A 25897-nucleotide genomic window follows, 5' to 3' on the forward strand; every position below is an offset into this window, starting at 1 on the left:
CTGGTACTATGAAGCTAATATGAGATTTACCTATGTATTGAGGTGCATTGGAGTTGGGAAAGAAGGGGTAAATTTATTGTGTGGAATAATGAATATGCCAGAGCCATGTCTGAGATTTACACAAATAAACTGTGTACTTGAAAACATAATTTTTGACGTGTGTGAGGACAGTACGATAGCAGCTACAGTAGAAGCTATTGCAGACAATGACCCATGAGACGAGAACGATTCTGGTCATGTTAGAACAGATCTTGTTGTGTCATGTGATGGTACATTCATGAAGTGAGGGCATACTTCTTTATATGGTGTGTCAAGTGTCATAAGTATTGGCACAGGGAAGGTACTTGATGTTCAAGTTACGAGCACATTCTGCCACATCGGTGCACTTAGTGGAGAATGTGAAGAAGATGTAAAAGGACATAACTGCAGCAAAACATTTTCTATTACTTTTAAGAGATCTGTCAAGGAACATGGTGTCAGATATGTGAAATATCTTGGGGGTGGTGACTCCGGTTCATTCAAGTCTGTGAATGAGAGCAAACTTTATAGCGAACTTTCAATTGAGAAATTTGAATGCATGGGTCACATCCAGAAGAGAATGGGCCCAAGATTGAGGAAAGTTGCCAGTGACATGAAGGGCAAAAGTTGGAAGATCGAAAGGGCACTGGTGGACACAACAGACTCACAAAGAAGATGATAGACTCTCTTCAAATCTATTATCGCAAGGCTATCAGACAGAACCTATACAGTGTAAATGACATGAAAAGTGCAGCATGTGCTATATATTTCCACATTTTGTCAACACATGAACACCCTATTCCTAATCTGTGCCACTTAGCTGGTGTAAATATCTACAATCTCAGAGGGATAACAACCCCTACATTCACAAGGAGAGGCTTCTAAATTGTATCCTGGATCTTGTCAAGCCCACTTACAGGTTTCTGGCAGATCCTACACGTCTCAGAAAGTGTGTTCATGGCAAAAGCCAAAATCCAAATGAGTTTCTAAATTCACTCATATGGAAATGATGCCCTAAAAACACATTTGCATCTGCTACAGTTGTCAGAATTCCAACATGATACAGTTATTGTATTTAATGATGGGAACGTCGGGAGGATGAAGCTATTTGAAAGAATGGGCCTCAAGATAGGAAATTTTACTCAAGACATACTGTGAAAAATAGATTTACAGCGCGTCTCTGTAGCTGAAAAGTCAGTTGAAGGCCTGGTAAAGGAAAGAAGACAGACAACAAGAAACCAGAAGAGAAGCCTTGAAGGGAAAGACGACCCAGAGTATAAATGTGGTGCCTTCTGAAGAAGTGACACAAGGAAAAAAGTTAGGTTGAACTTAAAATTGCGTTTCCTGAAAAGTTTGTTTTTTAAAGTTTATGTACCTTTTCCTCAGATTCTGTTAATGCTAGAATTACGTAATTTTGTACACATATTTCTGTAAACGTAATAAACGTTATCTCAAGAGAAAATTTTGAAATTCTGATTGTAAGCTGAGGTATGGGGCAAAGTGCTTGGAATTTCGCATGAATTTAAAATTGTACTTGTGGAATTATAATTAAAAAATTATGAAAATTCTCCTATTTGACCTATCCCGAAAACCTCGTCAGAGAAGCTTACAGCATATAAAGAGATGAAACAGAGAAACGTTTCTAGAAATCTCTTGAATACTTTCTGAGAAAAAGGAACCTGCATTATTTTTTGAAAATCAAACTTCAAATTACATTTTAAAAAGTTGAAGATATATAATCAAAGGATTTTATATGTAAATGTGTTACTTTCATGTAAAGCGTGGTACAAAATTTCATTGCCATATCTCCAAAACTGTGGATTTGGTGACTTTTTGAAATAATGTGTGTTTTTCATCAACGTCCCCCTTAATACGTGGTTGTGTATGTTTTTTAAACCTTACGTTAAAAGAGCGGCATGCTTGACAGATATAATATTTGTCACAGTTAGTGCAATCTTTTAATGTAAGGTTTATTTACTACTTAATTTTAACATTTTGAGCTAAGACACGATAAACAGTCAAAGATAACGTTTACTATGTGTTTACATGGTTTGCACCATGGAATAAAAAAAGAACGGAGGTGGCCTCACGTCACAAGTTTGAAGCCGATGTCTGCCATCTTAACAAGCCCAAAACATTAGGTTCACTACCTTCATGCCCCCGTCTCTCTGGCTAGTATTTAAAACAGTGGTTGAGCGCACACGACGGAAATAATGAACGAGAAGCACTCGTAAACAGTTGTCTGCTAATGTTTTGGCCTACTTAAAATGGCGGCAGGACCGCCCTTCCTGGCTCCAAAAGAACGTACAGTGTAAGTCTGTAGTGTCACCTCCTTTCTCTTTTTACTTCCATGGGTGGCACAACAGACTTAGACTGTTGCTGATGGTGTTAGGTCAGCAACCATCCACAAATTTACTTTCAGTTCCTTTACTCAAAGGGTATCGTTACCGGTTTCGAATCGTTGTGATTCATCCTCAGACGGTTTACACGCTTCCTTTATGATATGTGGTGTGTTTTTTTACAGATTAATTGTCGTGAAACGTCGGTTTGGAGTGTTTGTTTTCATGACATTCGTCCAACAGATGTAAATGGATTCCCACTACATTATTACTGTTGCACACATAAATTGTTCTCACTGAATACTTTAGATTTGCCACTGAGAAGATTTCTACCACGCACCACATGTTTTGATACATACAAAGAGCTTACAAACATATGAGTATCACAGATGCTATGATATATCGTAACATTTGACGATGACTTCCTATGTTTGGAAAGGATAATATATTCATTTACGCAACTGAAATGCCTTTTACACTAGTACAGAATACTGAATTTTTTGAGTTGATATTGTCAAATTAATTTCACTACGGCCACTAAAATTGCTACACCACGAAGATGACGTGTTACAGACGTGAAATTTAACCGACAGGAAGAAGATGCTGTGATATGCAAATGATTAGCTTTTCAGAGCATTCACACAAAGTTGGCGACGGTAACGACACCTACAACGTGCTGACATGAGGAAAGTTTCCTAGCAATTTCTCATACACAGTTGACCGGCGTTGCCTGGTGAAACGTTGTTGTGATGCATCGTGCAAGGAGGAGAAATGCGTACCGACTTTGATAAAGGTCGGATTGTTGCCTATCGCGATCGCGGTTTATCGTATCACGACATTGCTGCTCGCGTTGGTCGAGATCCGATGACTGTTAGCAGAATATGGAATCGGCGGGTTCAGAAGGGTAATATGGAACGCCGTGCTGGATCCCAACGGCCTCGTATCACGAGGAGTCGAGATGACAGGCATCTTATCCGCATGGCTCTAATGGATCGTGCAGCCACGTCTCGATCCCTGAGTCAACAGATGGGGACGTTTGCAAGACAATAACCGTCTGCACGAACAGTTCAACGACGTTTGCAGAAGCATGGACTATCAGCTCGGAGACCATGGCTGCGATTACCCTTGACGCTGCATCACAGACAGGAGCGCCTGCGATGGTGTACTCAACGACGAACCTGGGAGCACGAATGGCAAAACGTCATTTTTTCGGATGAATCCATGTTCTATTTTACAGCGTCATGATGGTCCAATCCGTGTTTGGAGACATCGTGGTGAACGCAAATTGGAAGCATGTATTCGTCATCGCCATACTGGCGTACCACCCGGCGAGATGGTATGGGGTGCCATTGTTTACACGTCTCGGTCACCTCTTGTTCGCGTTGACGGCACTTTGTACATTTCAGATGTGTTACGACGTGTGGCTCTACCCTTCATTATATCCCTTTGAAACCCTACATCTCAGCAGGAAAATGCACGACCGCATGTTGCAGGTGCTGTACGGGCATTTCTGGATACAGAAAATGATCGACTGTTGCCCTGGCCAGCACATTCTCCAGATCTCTCACCAACTGAAAACGTCTCGTCAATGGTGGCCGAGCAACTGGCTCGTAACAACACGAAAGCTTGATGAACTGTGGTTTCGTGTTGAAGCTGCATGGGCAGCTGTATCTGTACGTGCCATCCAAGCTCTGTTTGACTCAATGCCCAGGCGTATCAAGGCCGTTATTACGGCCAGAGGTGGTTGTTCTGGGTACTCATTTCTCAGGATCTGTGCACCCAAACTGCGTGAAAATTTCATCACATGTTAGTTCTGGTGTAATATATTAGTCCAATGAATACCTGTTTATCATCTGCATTTCTTCTTGGTGTGGCAATTTTAATTGCCAGTAGTGTATAATTTTTTTAGAACTGTATAGGTAAAATAGTATATTATTTAATTACATTTAGCATCATGAGAATTATAGTAACAGATAAATTTGCTACTTGATCTGCAGATAGGTGTAATAATATTATTTGCTTTGGAGGCTGGAAAGTAATTTTTGGAAATTTTTCAGGAAAGGGGTGTTAGCTAACTCTGTTTGTTTGTTAAGGATATAGTCTGGGGTGCTCTTTTTATGTGTGTGTATTTCTAATTCTTATAATATATTCATAGTGACTCCTTTCTCTGCTAGATGCTAAATTTTTAAGTTGTTCTGAATGGTTTTCTTCAGCAATATGGGCTGCAAATGTTGATCTGTTCAAGTTTGTTGTTTTGAAGCCACACTGGGCGGGCCCCGCCGCCATTTTAAGTAGGCGAAAACATGAGCAGACTACTGTTTACGAGTGCTTCTCGTTCATTATTTCCGTCGTGTGCGCAACAGCTGCTTTACGTATTAAAAATTATAGAGCTTACGTGAATGACATAGTGTCAGGAAGGCAATTTCGAACGTTTTTCTGTTCTTGAATGCGTATTTGCTGTAGTAATACGACACATTTTGCCTCGTTAATGTAACTTGTTTTTTGCTGCTATACTTAGGACAAACAGAAACAGAAGGAAGTGATATGAAAAGCACGCTTTCGTAATCATACTTGTATCGATATCAAATGGAACTGAAACACCGAAACCAATGCTTGTTTGCTTTCTGGCATCGGTACTGCTTCTTGTTCACTAGATTTTCAGCTTTTTTTCCAAAAAAATTATCTGTTTGTTCTTTGCAAGACCATAAAAGTGTGCAATGAGGAAAGAAGGAAAGCATGCTGTCGTATCTTGTGCCTGTCACCAAACTGAATAGTTATTGAAATGTCAAACAGAACTGCATAAAAGAACACTTCCATGTAGAGTAGAGTTCTTGTTTTGTTATACTGACAGTGCATTAGTCTCACTGTATATTGCCCATCTTCACATTTTCAAATCTTACCAATGATCCGTCATTCAGTGTGTGGCCAATAATAGCAACTTACAGGGTAAAAAAATGATATAGTTTTTTCAACATCTTCCAACATTGTGAAAAGCTTTAAACGCGCATAAGGAAATGGTCTCAAATCCTGAAGAACACTTAAAATGGAGAGTTTGCTTAAACATGTATGGGAGTAGCTTTTTAGTAATGATAGACTAACTTGTCACATGTAGGCCTACCTTTCCAACAGCAGCCTATTTGCTTGTTTTCCCGGAATATTTATCGCCAGTAACTCTGTAAGTTTTTCAGGAATAACCAAAGATAGCACAGTTGAAACGTTCATCTACTTTCATCATCTGTTTGATTTTACTTTCGAATTTCATTTTGAGATGTTCAAAATGTATGTCTATACCATGTTTCGTGTTATACCAATAGTTACTTAGTTTCATGTCCCATCTATCATAAATCTTAATGAGATGGAACGAGTCATTATACATTAACATCAATTCTTCTTGTAAATATACCTCCATCCTGATTATTTACTAAGTTTTACTTTTTTAAATTAAAAACAGACAGATGTCAGCAATTCCTACCTATCATCATTTACACATTATACTATTAGATAAACTTCGGCGGAATAGGAGTTATCAAAGAGAAACTTCTTCAGTTTAGTTTCAAATTTTACTTTTCTGTGTGTCAGGCATTTTATATCAATGGGTAAGTGATCAAAACTTTTGGTTATAGCATTGTGAACCCCTGTTTGAGCAGCAGACGACCTCATTGTGGCCCAATTAATGTCATTTTTTCTTCTGGTATTATATTTATGCACAACATTTCTCCTGTTAAAGTGCTGTTAATTATTTACAACGAACTTCATGAGGGAACAACTGTACTGTGAAACGGATAGATTCCAACTCACACGCCGAGCACAAGGCAGACATAACGAGAAAGAGTGTTCACATAAATTTTCAGCCAAAGCCCTCTTCAGAAGGGCAGCACAGCACACATACAACTATACACACGAAACTCATGAACACATGACCGCTATCTCCGGCTATTCTATCCAGAATCGCTTATAAAGAGGGAGAATATGTGAATAACGAGTATTAATTATTAGCGAGAGGAATTTAGGGCACCAAATGCTGCTCCAGTAATCAGCGTGGTTACTTAGCCGTGTGTTGTGTGGCGATGAGATCGTTGATAGTGTGGCTCGGATGTCGGAGAGTTTGCGATTTGGAAGGCAATGGAAACCATAGGAAAAAGGGTACAGAACGGACACTGAGTAAGGTCGGCCAAATCTAAAGTCAAGTGACAGAAATATAATCTCTACAATAAAAGTAAACAGTGCAACAATAAGTTTGTTTATAAATAACTCATCTGCAACCAGTCACGATTTTCTTTATTTTATTTTTCGCACGACGCTTTTCGGGAAATGATTCCCATTGTCAAGTGCGTTATTTGTGTTTGTTATGTCATTCCTATGTGATGTTGTCTATGTGTGAGATTTTGCATCATTTTAATGACTTTACTGCAATATATAAGAGAAAACACAGTGACACAAATGTTCTTACAAGTCGTCAACAGAGATGACATTATAGGTCTTCCACAGAGTATGATATACTTCTGCACAGAGAATATTTACCTTAACAATTTGGATCATAATTTAATTATGTCTATTTTACAATTGTGCTTATTTCTACACATAGCATATCATACTCTGTGGAAGACCTATAATGTCATCTCTGTTGACTACTTGTAGGAACATCTGTCTCACTGTTTTGTTTATGTAAAAAGTTTTCGATGCTTAAAAGTGTACAAGTTGTTTGTGATTAGTATGTTTGAGGCTCTGCACAAATGGACCATAAGGAAACTGTAAGTACAATTTTTTCTAAATTTCGCCACTAACTTCACACAAAGATGACAACCAACTAAAAAATTGCGTGTTTTCTCTTGTATATTGCAATAAAGTCAACTAAATTAAGCAGAATCTCACACATCGAAACATCATATAGGAATGACATTACAAACACAAAAAAACGCACTTGAAAATGGGAATCATTTCCCGAAATGCGTCGTGCGATAAAATAAAATAAAGAAAATCGTGACCGGTAGCAGATGAGTTATTTATATAAAAAAAACCTATTGTTTTCACAGTCGCAGGCTGTCGGAACAATTTATAATGGATCAAATCAGTGCAACAATAATCCATGTATAGAAGAGAAAAAATTGCTTGAATTGCTCCACTTAAGAATGAAATATGATTCCTTTAAAATTTAGATGACTATCAGATCGATTAGTACACCCATAAACGAAGTAAGCTGGAATTATTTATGAAACAACTATGTCTCCACACAGTCAAAGCACCCAACACGGTCCAAACTGGACACGAGCATGTCAGAATGACGTCACGGAGAAGTGCCACCGCGGTGAACTATAGGGCTATGAATGTGGTGAACCTAAGGTTTTGGGCTAGTTAAGACGGCGGACATCGAGTTCAAGTTTGTGGCCTAATGACACCTCCCTTCCTTTTTTTTTTTTTACGGTAGCATCTCGCTTCTTTTTTTACCTTCATGGTTTGCACCCTTTCATGTGTAATACCTTTTGCGGCGTAGTTCACCAATATTGAAACCTATTTGAAGACGACAGTCCTTTAAAGTCTGCTGTTGGCCTTGTAAGCGGGAAAGTGATTAACGAAATAAATGCTATTGTACAAGATGCACAGTTTTGTGGTTTACATTTATAGTCATTGCGCGTATCGTAATAACTAGTCACAGCTTTTAATCAAACAATATCAGTTACGAAAGATTTAAAATTATTTTTGTAAAATATTGTTATCAGGCCGAAGGCTGAAATCGGGAAATAGTGAATAAATAAAGTGAAATTAAGCGGTAGGAAGTGGTATGGAGTAATTTAATTATTGGAAAGCACCAAGAGACTGGATTTAGATTGTAAAAAGTGAGCAGAACTGCAGCTATACCGGTAGAGGATGGGTTTGGACTTTCTGTAATGAAAAAAGAGAGAGAATACGTTGTAGTTAATATGGTGGGTAGATCTCAGGAATAATTTCATCGTCTGGGAGGTATAGTGGCTGAGTTTACCCTGAGTGATGCCACGTAGTGTGTGTGTGTGTGTATGTGTGTGTGTGTGTGTGTGTGTGTGTGTGTGTGTGTGGTGAGGGGGGGGGGTAGGGGGGAGGGGGGCAGAGTGTAAGTAGGTGGGGTATGATGATAAAGTGCGGCATCAGGATAGTGTATAGAGCAGGGTGTTAAGGGTCATGAGACTGTCGAAGCTATTCGTGGTGTTTCAGGAACCGCGGTAAGTTTATCAGCTGGTGCAAGTCTGATATGGAGAGCGAGGTAGAGTGCTTAACGATAAAGTACTTCCACGGGTCGATGGAAACTGTAGGGGGGGGGGGGGGAAGGGGGGCGGATATTGATGTAATGTTTGCATAAGTGTGGATGCGACACATAACGGTGTTGGAAGCATGTGTGAAAGTCGTGGCACGTTTGTCCGGTTGGTACTTTGTCTATCATGTGCGTTGTTTTGGAGGATTCGTAGTTGGTGATAACTGTTGTGTTCACCAATACAGGGGATAGGCAAAACAATGGGAACACCTTGGGAATGGTTTACTAATAAGAGGTTGGACCCCTATTTGCCCATAACACAGCTGCGATTCTTCTTGGAGTACTACCATATAGTGATTGTATAGTGTCCAGTGAAATGTTATGCCACTCTCCGATCAGAACCTCTTGTAACTCCTCAGGTGATGAGGGAGGTGGAAATCTGCCCCGGAGTCTGCGCTCCAATACCAGCCACAGGGGTTCGATAATGTTCGGGAACCGTGCTGGCCAACGAAGATCCTACAGTTCAACTGCATGCTCTTCATACCACTATTGTACTGTCCTGGCTGTGTGAATGGGTGTATTAGGTTAGTTAGGTTTAAATAGTTCTATGTTCTAGGGGACTGATGACTTCAGATGCTAAGTCCCATAGTGCTCAGAGCCATTTGAACCATTTTTGAATGGGTGCATTATCGTCCTGAAATATTGACGTCATTGCCGGGAACAACATTTGAATCATGGGATTGCATCTGATAACCTAAAATGTTCACATAAGCGTTGGCTGTAACACGGCATTTGAGAGTAATGATGGGATCAGCAGAGTACCATGATTTACACTCCTGGAAATGGAAAAAAGAACATATTGACACCGGTGTGTCAGACCCACCATACTTGCTCCGGACACTGCGAGAGGGCTGTACAAGCAATGATCACACGCACGGTACAGCGGACACACCAGGAACCGCGGTGTTGGCCGTCGAATGGCGCTAGCTGCGCAGCATTTGTGCACCGGCGCCGTCACTGTCAGCCAGTTTGCCGTGGCATACGGAGCTCCATCACAGTCTTTAACACTGGTAGCATGCCGCGACAGCGTGGACGTGAACCGTATGTGCAGTTGACGGACTTTGAGCGAAGGCGTATAGTGGGCATGCGGGTGGCCGGGTGGACGTACCGCCGAATTGCTCAACACGTGGGGCGTGAGGTCTCCACAGTACATCGATATTGTCGACAGTGGTCGGCGGAAGGTGCACGTGCCCATCGACCTGGGACCGGACCGAAGCGACGCACGGATGCACGCCAAAACCGTAGGATCCTACACAGTGCCGTAGGGGACCGCACCGCCACTTCTCAGCAAATTAGGGACCCTGTTGCTCCTGGGGTATCGGCGAGGACCATTCGCAACCGTCTCCATGAAGCTGGGCTACGGTCCCGCACACCGTTAGCCCGTCTTCCACTCACGCCCCAACATCGTGCAGACCGCCTCCAGTGGTGTCGCGACAGGCGTGAATGGAGGGACGAATGGAGACGTGTCGTCTTCAGCGATGAGAGTCGCTTCTGCCTTGGTGCCAATGATGGTCGTATGCGTGTTTGGCGCCGTGCAGGTGAGCGCCACAATCAGGACTGCATACGACCGAGGCACACAGGGCCAACACCCGGCATCATGGTGTGGGGAGCGATCTCCTACACTGGCCGTACACCTCTGGTGATCGTCGAGGGGACACTGAATAGTGCACGGTACATCCAAACCGTCATCGAACCCATCGTTCTACCATTCCTAGACCGGCAAGGGAACTTGCTGTTCCAACAGGACAATGCACGTCCGCATGTATCCCGTGCCACCCAACGTGCTCTAGAAGGTGTAAGTCAACTACCCTGGCCAGCAAGATCTCCGGATCTGTCCCCCATTGAGCATGTTTGGCACTGGATGAAGCGTCGTCTCACGCGGTCTGCACGTCCAGCACGAACGCTGGTCCAACTGAGGCGCCAGGTAGAAATGGCATGTCAAGCCGTTCCACAGGACTACATCCAGCATCTCTACGATCGTCTCCATGGGAGAATAGCAGCCTGCATTGCTGCGAAAGGTGGATATACACTGTACTAGTGCCGACATTTTGCATGCTCTGTTGCCTGTGTCTATGTGCCTGTGGTTCTGTCAGTGTGATCATGTGATGTATCTGACCCCAGGAATGTGTCAATAAAGTTTCCCCTTCCTGGGACAATGAATTCACGGTGTTCTTATTTCAATTTCTAGGAGTGTAGTTGCCCACGCCATCATCCTTCCACCTCCATGCTTAGCCGTTGGAATCAAGCAATCAGAATTGCAGGCTTCTATTGGCAATCTATAGACATAAACCTGGCTCTTTGTTGGAAATAATGAAACCATTGACTCGTTGGACCATATGATCAGTTTGCACTAATCAGCCGTCGAGGATTTGTGCTCCTGACACCATGTTTTACGCTTCTATGCGTTGGTTGTCGTCACTAATGATATCGGTATAGCATCTCGTCCATGAATATTCGCTTCTCGGAGTTTCCAGCGGACAATGCCGATAGATACGGAGTCTCGAAGATGGCTATTGAGCTCTGCAGCCACTTTAGGCGCCGTAGTTTTGTGTTTTGACGCAGTTCGTGTTAGCCTACGACGATCTCAGTCATTTAGTTTTGATTTGCCCCCACTATTACGTTTACACGATGATATCTTTCCATGTTTTGCGTAGGCTGCCATGACTGTTGAAACAGTTCCTGTTGGAAGATTCAATAGGTTGGCTGTCATGGTTACTGATGCTCCAGCTAATCGGGCCCCCACAATCTGCCCTCTTTGGAACTCTGTTAGGTCTTTCATTGCACGTCGACTTCGACCTCTGACTGCAAATACGAAGTCTGCACTTCTCGTAAACAACCTGCACTGATGTCTAGTCCGTACTGAACACGCACACTCCAACGCGATATGTGTCTTACCTGCGTTCTTGACCGTCAAAAAAAACCATCCCATTACACCCACTGTTCACATTATTTAGCCCCTGTACACTTGACGTTAAGGAAAATACTGTAGCACGAAGAGAAAGAGAACCCCCTACCATCGAGAAAATATGCTGTGATGAGGTTGCTTGCTTGCACACAACAGTTACGCAGCTTTGTCAAAGGACACAAAAAACTTAGGTGACAACTATGGCAAAATGATGGCAACTCAGAGTAACAAAATTTACAATAATTTGACGTATGCGTGCAGACTGACGAGACGAATGAAGATTTGTACCAAGGTTGAGATTTGAACCCAGGTCTCCTGCTGACTAGCTAGATGCAATAACTGCTACGCCACCCTTGTACAGTGGCTTTGCACAGCTGTATGGATAACCATAACACGCTTCCCTCCTCAGTCCAAATTCCCGTTCACATCTCAGCCCACTTGGTAGCAGGAGACCCGGGTTCGAATTTTCATTTGTCCCTTCAGTTTCCATGTGTACACCATACATGCTTGCGACCTGAAAACGTCTCTGCAACCGTTTAGTTTCATTTGATTACAGTAAGTAATTTATACAGGGCGTTACAAAAAGGTTCGGCCAAACTTTCAGGAAACATTCCTCACACACAAATAAAGGAAAGATGTTATGTGGACATGTGTCCGGAAACGCTTAATTTCCATGTTAGAGCTCATGTTAGTTTCATTCCAACGTGATCAAATTGTAAATCTTCACAATCAACATGTGTGGGCTGACGAGAATCCGCACGCAATTGTGCAATCACATCATCACACATATTTTCTGTGAACGTTTGGGCAGGCATTGTTGGTGATGTCTCGATTGGGCCCCATGTTCTTCCACCTACGCTCAATGGAGCACGTTATCATGATTTCATACGGGATACTCTACCTGTGCTGCTAGAACATGTGCCTTTACAAGTACGACACAACATGTGGTTCATGCATGATGGAGCTCCTGCACATTTCAGTCGAAGTGTTCGTACACTTCTCAACAACAGATTCGGTGACCGATGGATTGGTAGAGGCGGGCCAATTCCATGGCCTCCACGCTCTCCTGACCTCAGCCCTCTTGACTTTCATTTAAGGGGGCATTTGAAAGCTCTTGTCGACGCAACCCGGTACCAAATGTAGAGACTCTTCGTGCTCATATTGTGGACGGCTGTGATAGAATACGCCATTCTCCAGGGCTGCATCAGCGCATCAGGGATTCCATGCGACGGAGGGTGGATGCATGTATTCTCGCTAACGGAGGACATTTTGAACATTTCCTGTAACAAAGTATTTGACGTCACGCTGGTACGTTCTGTTGCTGTGTGTTTCCATTCCATGATTTATGTGATTTGAAGAGACGTAATAAAATGATTTCTAACATGGAAAGTAAGCGTTTCCAGACACATGTCCACATAACATTTGTGTGTGAGGAATGTTTCCTGAAAGTTTGCCCGTACCTTTTTGTAACACCCTGTATAAACATTACAAATACTTAAGTTTCGTACGAAAATAGTGTGTGACAATAATTTGATGATCACTTGCATTGATGTGTCTTTAATTCTGGTCTAATAATAACTCAAGTGAATGATAACTACAAACAGTTGTAGACTATCCAGTTAGCTTCTTCCTGGCGGTTATGGAAGAGTCCTGATACTATCTTGAGATAGTGTTGAAACAGTGTGGATACTGGAACTTCCTGGCAGATTAAAACTGTGTGCCGGACCAAGACTCGAACTCGGGACCTTTACCTTTCGCGGGCAAGTGCTCTACCATCTAAGCTACCCAAGGATGACTCACGCCCCATCCTCACAGCCTTAATTCTGCCAGTATCTCGTCTCCTACCTTCCAAACTTCACAGAAGCTCTCCTGCGAACCTTGCAGAACTAGCACTCCTGGAAGAATATTGCGGAGACATGGCTTGACCACAGACTGGGGGATGTTTCCAGAATGAGATTTTCACTCTGCAGAGCAGTGTGCCCTGGTATGAAACTTCCTGGCAGATTAAAACTGTGAGGACGGGGTGTGAGTCGTGCTTGGGTGGCTCAGATGATAGAGCACTTGCCGGCGAAAGGCAAAGGTCCCGAGTTCGAGTGTCGGTCCGGCACACAGTTTTAATCTGCCAGGAAGTTTCATATCAGCGCAAACTCCGATGCAGAGTGAAAATCTCATTCTGGAGTGTGGATACTGCTGATGTTACTGTCTTGAGTTGAGCTGTGTGTTTGCTTGTATGGACATTTGGTGGATGGGTGTCCATTTGGAAATTATTTGTGTGACTATGGCGGAAGCATAAGACAGGCTTAGTCTTGTGCATCTACTGTTGGAGGCTGGCCTTAATTGAGTTGCCCCAAAGCACTAGGCAGCTCGGTGATCTTCTAAATACAGCTGTGTCTGTATCTTATGATGGGCACAGCAGGTTTCATACTGATACGCATGTAACACAACGCAGTATTTAATGCAAACGCACTATTTAATGCAAAAAAATCGGTACTGACGTGCATGTACAGGCAAACAAGTCATTACAATTTCAGAAAAATTGGAACTTATTCAAGAGAGAGAGCTTCAGAAATTGAGCAAGGCAATACCACATTGGTCCATCTCTGGCCCTTATACAAGCAGTTATTCGGCTTGTCATTAATTGACGGAGTTGTTTGATGTGCTCCTGAGCGATGTCGTGCCAAATTCTGTCCATATGGTGCGTTTGAGGGTCAAAATCGCGAAATGGTTGGAGGACGCTGCCCATAAAGCTCCAAACGTTCTCAATTTGGGAGAGATCCGACCACCTTCGACATGGAACCTCGATGACTGGAATACAATCGTCTTCAGTGATGAGTCCCGCTTCGGACTGAGCCCCAATACCAGCGAAGACGTGTCTGAATACATCCTGGAAATAGTTCGATACCCGAACAGGCTATCGCCCGTCATGCGGCCGACAACCAGTGGTGGTGATCTGGGGTCTCATATCCATTCATAACATCGCCCCTTTCTACATCAACATCCATACTCCGCAAGCCACTTGACGGTGTATGGCGTAGCGTACTTTGAGTACCTCTAACGGTTCTCCCTTCTATTCCAGTCTCGTATTGTTCGTGGAAAGAAAGATTGTCGGTATGCCTCTGTGTGGGCTCTAATCTCTCTGATTTTATCCTCATGGTCTCTTAGCGAGATATACGTCGGAGGGTGCAATATACTGCTTGAATCCTCGGTGAAGGTATGTTCTCGAAACTTTAACAAAAGCCCGTACCGAGCTACTGAGCGTCTCTCTTGCAGAGTCTTCCACTGGAATTTATCATCTGTGTAACGCTTTCGCGATTTCTAAATGATCATGTAACGAAGCGCGCTGCTCTCCGCTGAATCTTCTCTATCTCTTCTATCAACCACACCGGTGAACAGCATTCAAGCAGTGGGCGAACAGGTATACTCTAACCTACTTCCTTTGTTTTCGGATTGCATTTCCTTAGGATTCTTCCAATGAATCTGTCTGGCATCTGCTTTACCGACGATTAATTTTATATGGTCATTCCATTTTAAATCACTCCTAATGCCTACTCCAAGATAATGTATGGAATTAACTGCTTCCAGTTGCTGACCTGCTATATTGTAGCTAAATGATAAAGGATCTTTCTTTCTATGTACTCGCAGCACATTACACTCGTCTACACTGAAATTCAATTGTCATTCCCTGCACCATGCGTCAATTCGCTGCAGATCCTCCTGCATTTCAGCACAATTTTCCATTGTTACAACCTCTCGATATACCGTAGTATCATCCGCAAAAAGCCTCAGTGAACTTCCGATGTCATCCACAAGGTCATTTATATATACTGTGAATAGCAACGGTCCTACGACACTGCCCTGCGGCACACCTGAAATCATACTTCGGAAGACTTCTCTCCATTGAGAATGCTGCGTTCTGTTATCTAGGAACTCTTCAATCCAATCACACAATTGGTCCGATAGTCCGTATGCTCTTACTTTGTTCAGTAAACGACTGTGGGGAACTGTATCGAACGCCTTGCGGAAGTTAAGAAGCACGGCATCTAACTGTGAACCCGTGTCTATGGCTCTCTGAGTCTCGTGGACGAATAGCACGAGCTGGGTTTCACACGATCGTCTTTTTCGTACATAGTAGATTTCTAGTCTCGAGAAAAGTCATTATACCCGAACATAATACATGTTCCAAAATTCTGCAACTGATCGACGTTAGAGATATAGGTCTATAGTTCTGCACATCTGTTCGACGTCCCTTCTTGAAAACGGGGATGACCTGTGCCCTTTTCCAATCTTTTGAAACGCTACGCTCTTCTAGAGACCTACGGTACACCGCTGCTGGCTGCCATTTGCGCCACCCTTACAGCGCACCGGTACAACGACCACATACTACGCTCCGTTTCTCCGTGCTGTATGTCAAGCCACCCTGCGCTTACATTTTAGCGAGATGATGGCCGTAAATGCCGAGAGTTTCTACTGCTTGCCTTCGTGCTTGCGAAACGCTATCTTGGCTAGGAAGGTCATCGGACCTTCCTACAACAGATAACGTTTGGAGCATTACAGGCAGAGTCCTCCCACCAACTCGAGATTCTGGCGATCTAGCGCGACAGTTAGACAGAATCTGGCACGGTACCTCTTCGGTGGTCCTGGAACAACTCTGCCAATTAAAGCTAATCGTGCACAGGTGCGTTATTGACTTGCTTAGTCTGTGAATCTCTTTCTCTAGAATAAATGAGCCAATTTCTATGAAATTGTAATCATTCGTTTGTCTGTACATGTTCATCGCATCTGCTGATTTCCGTTCCATTCGGATGATTCCTTCGTGGAGTGTCCTTTTCTTGTGTTATAATGTATGTTCAAAAACGCCCGGGCTCGGTTTCACATAGTGCAGTACATGACCTCGTTTCATGGCTTGTAGAAAATAAACTAACGCTAAATCACAGTAAGACTCATTTTTTACAGTTTCTAACACACAATTCAACAAAACCTGGCACTTTAATTTCACAGAACGGGCATATGATTAGTGAAACTGAACAGTTCAAATTTCTAGGTGTTCAGATAGATAGTAAGCTGTCATGGAAAGCCCACGTTCAGGATCTTGTTCAAAGACTTAATACTGCCGTTTTTGCTATTCGAACGGTATCAGAAGTGGGTGATCGTTCGACACGAAAATTAGTCTACTTTCCTTATTTTCATTCGCTATTGTCGTATGGTTTTATATTTTGGGGTAACTCTTCCCATTCTAAAAGGATATTTTTGGCTCAGAAACGAGCGGTTCGGGGAATAAGTGGTGTTAGTTCAAGAACCTCTTGTCGACCTCTCTTCACGAGTCTGGGTATTTTGACATTGGCCTCTCAATATAGATATTCCTTATTGTCGTTTCTTGTTACTGATATTAGACCCTAAGAATAAGCAACTTTCACTCGGTTAATACTCGGCAGAAATCAAACCTGCATTTCGATCGGACTTCTTTACTCTTGTGCAAAAAGGTGTGCAGTATACTGCTGCATCCATTTTCAATAAGCTGCCACTCGAATTCAAAAATCTTGGCAGTAATCCACGCGCTTTCAAATCGAAACTGAAGAGTTTCCTCGTAGGTCACTCCTTCTATTCTGTCGAGGAGTTCCCTGAAAAATTAAGCTGATTTTTATTGTACTGCTGATAGCGTTTACTTAAACTTATGGACTGACTTTTTTTTAAGGTTCATCAACATTTATTTTTATCTGTTATTACGTTTATGTTGTAATTTCATATACTGACACTTTCCATGACCTTGAAGATTCGCTCCTCAATTTGGTCCTACGGAACTTGACTAGTAAATAAATAAATAAATAAAATAAAAAAGAGTTTTTTTCGGGGCTCTTATCTCGGATTCTGTTAGCCATAGAAAATTAGGGTCAAGCGTTTTGGATACCCCTTGGGCTAGGGGCTTACTACAAGTATCCTTCAGTACACAGTCAAAGTTGGAATGTGACACATTTCCTCCAGCTTAGGCAAATGGTGTAAATCTGTTTATTCCTTTTTACACTATACGAAGTCTATTGAGCTGATTACGGGGTTTATGGAGGCATCATTTAGTTTACAAGCGGTTCCTGATAATGCCCGAAAAGATGGTTTTTGGGTACCAAAACCGACCAGCGGATTCCAAGACAGCTATGAACAGCAAATGGCTGTAATTTTTATAGTGTATTCCTAAAAATCCCTATCTCAAACAACTTGAAAGTTTGTAGAATGATATTTTCACTCTGCAGCGGAGTGTGCGCTGATATGAAACTTCCGGGCAGATTAAAACTGTGTGCCGGACCCAGACTCGAACTCGGGACCTTTGCCTTTTGCCAGCAAGTGCTCTACCAAATGAGCTTCTCAAGCACGACTCACGCCCCGTCCTCACAGCTTTAATTCCGCCAGTACCTCGTCTCCTACCTTCCAAACTTCACAGAAGTTCTGCTGCGAACCTTGCAGAACTAGCACTCCTGGAAGAAAGGATATTGCGGAGACACGGCTTAGCCACAGTCTGGGGGATGTTTCCAGTATGAGATTTTCACTCTGCAGAGAAGTGTGCCGAGATATGAAACTTCCTGACAGATTAAAACTGTGTGAGCATAGGGCGTGAGTCGTGCTTGGGTACCTCAGATGGTAGAGCACTTGCCCGCGAAAGCCAAAGTTCCCGAGTTCGAGTCTCGGTCCGGCACATCTGCCAGGAAGTTTCAACTTGAAAGTTTTCTTGACATCCTTATCTGTTTCATAGGTACAAAGGTTCAAAGTTATCCTTACTCTCACACGCCAAATACGCACGAAACATCTGGTATGAGGTGAAAACGTAGTCTATAAAGTGACAGAACATGTAGAATTATGCTGTAAAGTGTCCCTCTTACCATCAGAATGGTTCCAGGAATACCATTTTGTGTACATAAAATCCAGTCTGACGTGTAAACTTAGTTTCACTTTATTTTAATTTCTCTTAAGTAAACTACCAAAACTGTACTGACCCAAAAAGTTCTTTTCATATGAATGACATGCTCTGCTGTAGCAGGGAAAGAAAGAAACCAGCGAAAAAATGCTCTTGTCGGAGCGCAAAAACGGCTCTCCCCCCCCCCCCCCCCCCCCCCCCTTCACGCCGCACCCCGCCTTCCTGTTTAAAAGACTCTGGCTGAAAAGTGGTGTACCAGCTGCATATTTCTATCTTCCTGCGACCTTTAAAAATGTCACAAAAATTTTCACATGCAAAGATATTTGTGCTTTTTTCATGCTGAGAATAAAGGAGACAATGCTAGTGCGAAAGAGACGGAAAAGGACTAAATACTGGAAGATGGTAGACAGTGGTTGTGCCATAGAAACAACAAAGGAGACAAGAGAGGGACACATGGCAGTTCTAAGTAGTTGACAGTGACAGAACAGTGCTAGGAAAAGCGTGAAAGAGACAGTGCCAGTGGGATAGGAATAAAGAGAAGAAGAAAGTGGAAGTTGCTGAGAAACAGTGATAATGGAGACAGAATCTCTGACAATGACATCGAGGAAGCGAGAGATAGTGACAGTCAAGTGGCTCAAATGGCTCTGAGCACTATGGAACTTAACTTCTGAGGTCATCAGTCCCCTAGAACTTAAAACTGCTTAAACCTAACTAACCTAAGGACATCACACACATCCGTGCCCGAGGCAGGGTTCGAACCTGCAACCGTAGTACCAGCGCGGTTCCAAACTGAAGCGATTAGAACCTCTCGGCCACCCCGGCCAGCATAGTGACAGTGAGAAGAGAGACCAGCATGGCAAGAAGGGAATAAGGTAGTATCAGTAAGAGACAGTAAGAGGGAGACAGTGAGAGTGAAAGGAAACAGTAGTAGCAGGACAGAGCGAAGGAGACTGTGGCTGTGATACAGAAGACAGTGAAACAAAGAGATAATGGTAATAAGTTGGGCTGAATGAGTGAGTGAGTATGGTTAGGTAGGAGTCGATGGGTATGAGCAACTTACAGCGATGGAGTGGTGAGTGCGAGCGAGTTACAAATAGGGCAGCTTGTGGGAGTGAAAGGTGAGTTGTATGTTAGAAAGAAAGCGAATGTATTTGCATGAAAACATTTTTGGGACGTTTTTAAAGGTAATAAGGAAAGGAGAATTAGGGAAGTGGTACCACACTTTTCAGTCAGAGCCTTTTAACCCTATATTTACTGGCGGGACTGTGGAGTCCTGGCAGATTCTGTGTAACTCAACAATGCATTAGACGTATAGGGATCGGAAGGTCCTTTTCCACGAAGTTTTAGTTCCTACGATGGATGTCGGCGCAGCCTGCGTGCCGCCCCCCCCCCCCCCCCCCCCCCAAGAGCTCGCCGATCTTTGGCCACTCTCCCTCATATCGTGTAGGGACCCCGCAAGCACGCAGAAGTACCGTAACACGACGTGGCATGGACTAATGTCTGAAGTAGTACTGGACGGAATTAACCCCATGAATCCTGCAGGGCTGTCCATAAATCCGTAAAAGTACGATGGGGTGGAGATCACGTTGCAAGTCATCCCAGATATGCTCAATAATGTTCATGTCTGGGGAGTTTGGTGCCCAGCGGCAGTTTTTAAACTCAGAAGACTGTTTCTGGAGCCACTCTGTATCAGTTATGGACGTGTAGGGTGTGGCTTGTCCTGCTGGAATTGTCTAAGAGCCGGAATGCACAGTGGACGTGAATGAATGCAGGCCATCAGGCAAGATGCCTACGTACGTGTCACTTATCAGAGTCGTATCTAGACTATCTGGGGTGCCTTATCACCCCAACTGTACACGCCTCTCACCATTACAGAGCCTCCACCAGATTGAACAGTCCCATGCTAACATGCAGTGTCCATGGATTCATGAGATTGTCTCAATATCTGTAGACGTCCATCCGCTCGTTACAACTTGAAACGAGACTCGTTCGACCACGCAACATGTTTCCAGTCTTCAGTAGCGTAAAGCTTCGTGCCATGCAATCATCAAGGGTACAAGAGTGGGCCTTCGGCTCCGAAAGCCCTTATCGATGATGTCTCGTTGTATGGCTCGCACGCTGACACTTGTTGATGGCCCAGCATTGAAATCTACGGCAGTTTGCGAAAGGGTTGCACTTCTGTCACGTCGAACGATTCTCTTATGTCATCGTTGGTCCCGCTCTTGCAGAATGTTTTTCGGACAGCAGCAATATCGGAGATTTGATGTTCTGCCAGATTCATGGTATTCACGGTACACTGATGAAATGGTCGTACGGGAAAACCCCCACTTCATCGCTACCTCGGAGATGCTGCGTCGCATCGCTCATGCGCCGTCTGTAACACCAAGTTAAAACTCACTGAAATCTTGATAATCTGCCATTGTAGCAGGAGCAATCGATCTAACAAGTGCGCCGAACACATGTTGTTTTGTATAGGCGTTGCCGACCACAGCGTCGTATTCTGCCTGTTTACATACCTCAGTATTTGAATACGGATGCCTATACCAGTTTCTTTGGCGCTTCAGTGTAGCAGGAGGTACGTACATCTGGATGCCATTCCTTACACCTTTCTGTTGCAAACCGATGTTACGCCACCACACAGACACAACTTGGAACACAGCGAACAGACACTTAAAGACAGACGGGCAGTTCATAATTTTGTGAAAAATAAAGAAGCAGGGGGCACAACGGAGATTTGAACACGCATCACCCCCTTTGCAGTACCAACACCGTGACCACATAACCACGACGGCGTGTTAACATATTGAGCGTGGATCGTTTACTGTTTCTATCTTGCTTCTGTTTTCACAGTTCAGTACACCTTCTTGATGTTTCAGGCTTGATCTGTGTTCAGTTTTTGACGGGATATCCACTGACCTGTCTAAATCTGAGAGGTGAGCGACGGGGAGTGTCATTTGTTAGTTGTTGTTGTTGTTGTGGTCTTCAGTCCTGAGACTGGTTTGATGCAGCTCTCCATGCTACTCTATCCTGTGCAAGCTCCTTCATCTCCCAGTACCTACTGCAACCTACATCCTTCTGAATCTGCTTGGTGCATTCATCTCTTGGTCTCCATCTACGATTTTTACCTTCCACGCTGCCCTCCAATGATAACTTTGTGATCCCTTGTTGCCTCAGAACATGTCCTACCAACCGGTCCCTTCTTCTAGTCAAGTTGTCCCACAAACTTCTCTTCTTCCCAATCCTATTCAATTATGTGATCTACCCATCTAATCTTCAGCATTCTGCTGTAGCACCATATTTCGAAAGCTTCTATTCTCTTTTTGTCCAAACTATTGATCGTCCATGTTTCACTTTCATACATGGATACACTCATTCATATACTTTCACAAACGACTTCCTGACACTTAAATCTATACTCGATGTTAACAAATTTCTCTTCTTCAGAAACGCTTTCCTTGCCATTGCCAGTCTACATTTTATATCCTCTCTATTTTGACCACCATCAGTTATTTTTCTCCACAAATAGCAAAACTCCTTTACTACTTTAAGTGTCTCATTTCCTAGTCTAATACCCTCAGCATCACCCGACTTAATTCTACTACATTCCATTATCCTCTTTTTGATTTTGTTGATTTTCATCTTATATCCTCAGCCTCTGGTCTAGTATTCGATCCCCGCCACTGCCTAAATCTTGACAAATAATCATCATTGGCGGCCGAAGACTTCCGGCATAAGACGTCAGCCTCATTCTGCCAACGGCCTTGTCAAAGAGGGGGGAGGAGCGGATAGAGGTTCAGGGCACTCTCTTGTCCTAGGGGTGGGAAATTGCCCCTAAAGGCGGAAGAATCAGCAATGATCAACGACATGAGGATGCAGAAGGCAATGGAAACCACTGCATTAAAGACACGTAACGTCTATCTACAGGACATGTGGCCTGTAGTTGAAGAAGTGTCATGATGATCTCTCCATTGGCAAAAGATTCCTGAATAGTCCCCATTCGGATCTCCGGGAGGGGACTGCCAAGGGGGAGGTTACCATGAGAAAAATATTGAATAATCAACGAAAGGATAATGTTCTACGAGTCGGGGCGTGGAATGTCAGAAGCTTAAACGTGGTAGAGAAACTAGAAAATCTGAAAAGGGAAATGAAAAAGGCTCAATCTAGATATAGTAGGGGTCAGTGAAGTGAAGTGGAAGGAAGACAAGGATTTCTGGTCAGATGAGTATCGGGTAATATCAACAGCAGCAGAAAATGGTATAACAGGTGTAGGATTCGTTATGAGTAGGAAGGTAGGGCAGAGGGTGTGTTACTGTGAACAGTTCAGTGACCGGGTTGTTCTAATCAGAATCGACAGCAGACCAACACCGACAACGGTAGTTCAGGTATATATGCCGACGTCGCAAGCTGAAGATGAACAGATAGAGAAAGTGTATGAGGATATTGAAAGGGTAATGCAGTATGTAAAGGGGGACGAAAATCTAATAGTCATGGAAGACTGGAATGCAGTTGTAGGCGATGGAGTAGAAGAAAAGGTTACAGTATGGGCTTGGGACAAGGAATGAAAGAGGAAAAAGACTAATTGAGTTCTGTAACAAGTTTCAGCTAGTAATAGCGAATACCCTGTTCAAGAATCACAACAGGAGGAGGTATACTTGGAAAAGGCCGTGAGATACAGGAAGATTTCAATTAGATTACATCATGGTCAGACAGAGATTCCGAAATCAGATACTGGATTGTAAGGCGTACCCAGGAGCAGATATAGACTCAGATCACAATGTAGTAGTGATGAAGAGTTGGCTAAAGTTCAAGACATTAGTCAGGAAGAATCAATACGCAAAGAAGTGGGATATGGAAGTTCTAAGGAATGACGAGATACGTTTGAAGTTCTCTAACGCTATAGATACAGCAATAAGGAATAGCGCAGTAGGCAGCACAGTTGAAGAGGAATCGACATCTCTAAAAGAGCCATCACAGAAGTTGGGAAGGAAAACATAGGTACAAAGAAGGTAGCTGCGAAGAAACCATGGGTAACAGAAGAAATACTTCAGTTGATTGATGAAAGGAGGAAGTACAAACATGTTCCTGGAAAATCAGGAATACAGAAATACAAGTCGCTGAGGAATGAAATAAATAGGAAGTGCAGGGAAGCTAAGACGAAATGGCTGCAGGAAAAATGTGAAGACATCGAAAAAGATATGATTGTCGGAAGGACAGACTCAGCATACAGGAAAGTCAAAACAACCTTTGGTGACATTAAAAGCAACGGTGGTAACATTAAGAGTGCAACGGGAATTCCACTGTTAAATGCAGAGGAGAGAGCAGATAGGTGGAAAGAATACATTGAAAGCCTCTATGAGGGTGAAGATTTGTCTGATGTGATAGAAGAAGAAACAGGAGTCGATTTAGAAGAGATAAGGAATCCAGTATTAGAATCGGAATTTAAAAGAGCTTTGGAGGACTTACGGTCAAATAAGGGAGAAGGGATAGATAACATTCCATTAGAATTTCTAAAATCATTGGGGGAAGTGGCAACAAAACGACTATTAACGTTGGTGTGTAGAATATATGAGTCTGGCGACATACCATCTGACTTTCGGAAAAGCATCATCCACGCAATTCCGAAGACGGCAAGAGCTGACAAGTGCGAAAATTATCGCACAATCAGCTTAACAGCTCATGCATCGAAGCTGCTTACAAGAATAATATACAGAAGAATGGAAAAGACAATTGAGAATGCGCCAGGTGACGATCAGTTGGGCTTTAGGAAAAGTAAAGGCATGAGAGAGGCAATTCTGACGTTACGGCTAATAATGGAAGCAAGGCTGAAGAAAAATCAAGACACGTTCATAGGATTTGTCGACCTGGAAAAAGCGTTCGACAATATAAAATGGTGCAAGCTGTTCGAGATTCTGAAAAAAGTAGGGGTAAGCTGTAGGGAGAGACGGGTCATATACAGTATGTACAACAACCAAGAGGGAAATAAGAGTGGACCATCAAGAACGAAGTGCTCGTACTAAGAAGGGTGTAAGACAAGGCTGTAGCCTTTCGCCCCTACTCTTCAATCTGTCCATCGAGGAAGCAATGATGGAAATAAAAGAAAGGTTCAGGAGTGGAATTAAAATACAAGGTGAAAGGATATCAATGATACGATTCGCTGATGACATTGCTATCCTGAGTGAAAGTGAAGAAGAATTAAATGATCTGCTGAACGGAATGAACAGTCTAATGAGTACACAGTATGCTTTGAGAGTAAATCGGAGAAAGACGAAGGTAATGAGAAGTAGTAGAAATGAGAACAGCGAGAAACTTAACATCAGGATTGATGGTCACGAAGTCAATGAAGTTAAGGAATTCTGCTACCAAGGCAGTAAAATAACCAATGACAGACGGTGCAAGGAAGACATCAAAAGCAGACTCGCTATGGCAAAAAAGGCATTTCTGGCCAAGAGAAGTCTACTAATATCAAATACCGGCCTTAATTTGAGGAAGAAATTTCTGAGGATGTACGTCTGGAGTACCGCATTGTATGGTAGTGAAACATGGACTGTGGGAAAACCGGAACAGAAGAGAATCGAAGCATTTGAGATGTGGTGCTATAGACGAATGTTGAAAATTAGGTGGACTGATAAGGTAAGGAATGAGGAGGTTCTACGCAGAATCGGAGAGGAAAGGAATATGTGGAAAACACTGACAAGGAGAAGGGACAGGATGATAGGACATCTGCTAAGACATGAGAGAATGACTTCCATGGTACTAGAGGGAGCTGTAGAGGGCAAAAACTGTAGAGGAAGACAGAGATTGGAATACGTCAAGCAAGTAATTGAGGACGTAGGTTGCAAGTGCTGCTTTGAGATGAAGAGATTAGCAGAGGAAAGGAATTCGTGGCGGGCCGCATCAAACCAGTCAGTAGACTGATGACAAAAAAAAAAAAAAAATCCTCCTTTCAAGACACTGCCTATTCCGTTCAGCTGCTCTTCTAAGTCCTTTGCTGTCTCTGACAGAATTACAATGTAATCGGCGAACCTCAAAGTTTTTATTTCTTCTCCATGGATTTTAATACCTACTCCGCATTTTTCTTTTGTTTCCTTTACTGCTTGCTCAATATATAGATTGAATAACATCGGGGAGAGGCTATTCACCCTCGACTATTATAACTGCCATCTGGTTTCTGTACAAATTGTAAATAGCCTTTCGTTCCCTGTATTTTACTACTGACACCTTCAGAATTTGAAAGAGAGTATTCAGTCAAAAGCTTCCTCTAAGTCTACAAATGCTAGTAACGTAGGTTTGCCTTTCCTTAATCTTTCTTCTAAGATAGGCCGTAGGGTCAGTGTTGCCTCACGTGTTCCAGTATTTCTACGGAATGCAAACTGATCTTCTCCGAGGTCCGCATCTACTAGTTTTTCCATTCGTCTGCAAAGAATTCGTGTTAGTATTTTGCAGCTGTGACG

This window comes from Schistocerca gregaria, chromosome 9 (assembly GCF_023897955.1).
Source record: "Schistocerca gregaria isolate iqSchGreg1 chromosome 9, iqSchGreg1.2, whole genome shotgun sequence".
In the NCBI taxonomy this organism is placed as follows: domain Eukaryota; kingdom Metazoa; phylum Arthropoda; class Insecta; order Orthoptera; family Acrididae; genus Schistocerca; species Schistocerca gregaria.